The following is a 2997-nucleotide window of genomic DNA, read 5'->3' as shown; positions in this document are numbered from 1 at the left end:
TATTTGTATATGGACTTACTAAGCTTTAATGCTTACCCCCTTTCCTTTCCATCCTTTGTAGTTCGGCCAAGCTAGCCCGGGGATCAAAAGCTGTCAGAGTATTTGATCACACTATCAAAAGAACATTTGGGTATAGTGAATTTGATATTTTGAATATGGCATGTATAGGGGACTTGGTTATTTTATGATATTTGTTGTAGCACCCCTTACCCGTATCCAAGGCTGGAACAGGGTACAGGACATTACCAGACTTAACCATACACATAGGCGAAAATCGGGCCATAAAATTTCATTTAATTCAAAACTTTTTGAACACATGCATAGACTCATATTTAAAGACATATAACGTGGCATAAATGAGCACTTACACATCCATAATCATGAAATAACATGTCATTCAATTTAAACATATTTGCTTACCATCCTGTATATAATATACATTCTTACATTAACTAGAACTAGACATGCTAAATCTTATTCTCATTTTATACCATCATAATATAGTTACCAATTTGTCCATTAAACATCCATATTCAAGGCAACAGTACTCATTTCCATTTAATTCATGATCCACTAGCCTGCATTTAACTTACCTGATGTATTACCAATCATGCATAACAAACAAAGTTAACTATATCATCACATCAAAACATAGAACATGGCATGATTAATTAAACTTATAAACCATAATGGATAAGGACCACATCTCATGATCATATACGATAACTCAATGTAGACTAATACGTATGGTCAAAGTCATAATAATAATACATATCACAAACCAACTTCCTATACATGCCACTCACTTGATATTTCTAATATTTGAATTAATTCTCCCCAAAATGATAGTTTGATAGTGTGATTTTGCCTCCGACGATCTCCAACCCCGAGCCGACCTGCCAATACTAAAGAAATGGAGAGGATGGGTAAGCTTTACGCTTAGTAAGTCCATGTAACAGCCCAAAATTTACCCTAGTCGGGAAGTGGTTTCGGGACCACAAAACTGAGTTATGAAGATAATTAATTGTTATATTCTATGTTTATTATGTGTGTACATGCATATGTGGAAGTTTCATGCCTTAATTTTGCCAATTGCATGAGGAATTATTAAATAGGGATCAACATGAGACATGGTGAAAAATGATAGGTTAATTTTAAAGGGGCTTATTAGTGCATGTCAACACAAAGGTGGACTTGCATGTCAAATTGCCCAATTTTCCTTATAGTGGCCGGCCAAGGTGGGTTGATGATGGGCAAAATATTTGTTGAAATTGATATTGGGTTATGGGATTTAATAAATAAAAGAAAAGAATGAAAATGTGATGAAAAAAAAAGGGGCTTCATTCTTGTCTTCTTGGCCGAATTGAAGGAAGGAATAGGGGCAAAGAACTTTCGGCCATTTGAATGTTTAATAAGGTTAGTATAGTGTTAAAGTTGTGAAATTTTAGCTTGTTTTAGGTTAATTATCATGGTTCTTACTTAGACCATGCTAATTCTTTTTAAAAAACTTTGATGGATGGATGGACCATTCGGCTATGGCTATTAAAGAAGGAATTTGATTATTTCCTTTAAGTTTTGATGGATAAAGAAACAAAAGGTTGTTGATGGAAGAAGTTAATGTGTTAAGAGATTATATGAAACTTATTCATGTTTATATATGTTATATGCATTGAAAATGGTTGATGATTTTGGAAGTGATTAGATTGAATCGGCCATGGTATATCCATAAACCCGATTTATGCTTGTTATGTGGTGGAAATTAAGGGTTAAATGTATGAAATTTGATGTATATTAACTATAGGTAATCACATACGTAAGGTCAAATTTAATTTGGTATATTCGGCCATATAGGTGTATATGTTTGTGATACTATTTTTGTTAACTCTTGATAACCGATTAAGGGAGTAATATTGGCTTATAAGGTTGAGTTGATTCATGATGTTGTATATTAGAATAAAAAATACTCAAGACTAGGTTACCATAATAGCGATAATGCATTCGGCCTTGAAGCATTAATCGAATATGGTTAAGGTTTTGATATTTTGAACAAGGATAATTGTGAAATGGAGTGAAAACCGTTAAATTATACATAAGTATCCAGCAAGAAAATTAAACTACTAAATGTGTTTATTATAGATCAAGACATCAAAGGAAGAGAATCAAGCAAAGGCAAAGAAAAGATCATCGAGTAGCCGAGTTGGAACCGTCTTACCCAACATAAAGTAAGTCATTAAGCATATAGTTGGTATTAATTCAAATGGTCATAACGTTTATGTAATGATGCTGAATGGAATGAATAAATATATATATGCATGTACGTATGTGGTGATGAAAGTGTTGAATGAAAAGAAAAGAGGTGAGATGTATTGAGTTGTTGATCTCGGCACTAAATGTGCGGGTATAAACATTTATGACCATGAGATTGGCGCTAAGTGTGCGGGTTTAAATTGTGCAGCACTAAGTGTGCGAATTGAATATGTAGCACTAAGTGTGCGAGTTTGACTATGTAGCACTAAGTGTGCCAGTTGACTATGTAGCACTAAGTGTGCGAGTATGATTATGTAGCACTAAGTGTGCGAGTTGATTATATAGCACTGAGTGTGCGGACTTAATAAATATTCTTGAATCATTATGGACACTAAGTGTGCGAGTTGATTATATAGCACTGAGTGTGCGGACTTAATAAATATTCTTGAATCATTATGGACACTAAGTGTGCGACACTATTGAGTCGATCACGGATAGCGGATAGGGTAAGTATCTTGAGTTCATGGCTAATAGGTGCTATGTTTATATTTGGAGTTGAGCTTGGTAAGTTGAACCTATGTGACAAATATATTTGAAGTCACGTACATAAGATTTATCGTGGAATGGGTGAAAGGCCGTTTAGTTGTATGATTGTAACGAAAATAAAATGATTTATGAAAATGCCTCGAATATTCTATTGATGAGTATATGGAATGTGAATGCATGATTTGGTATGAGATTGAACCGATA

Source organism: Gossypium hirsutum, chromosome A02 (assembly GCF_007990345.1).
Source record: "Gossypium hirsutum isolate 1008001.06 chromosome A02, Gossypium_hirsutum_v2.1, whole genome shotgun sequence".
Classification (NCBI taxonomy): Eukaryota; Viridiplantae; Streptophyta; class Magnoliopsida; order Malvales; family Malvaceae; genus Gossypium; species Gossypium hirsutum.
This window is presented reverse-complemented; position numbering follows the sequence as displayed.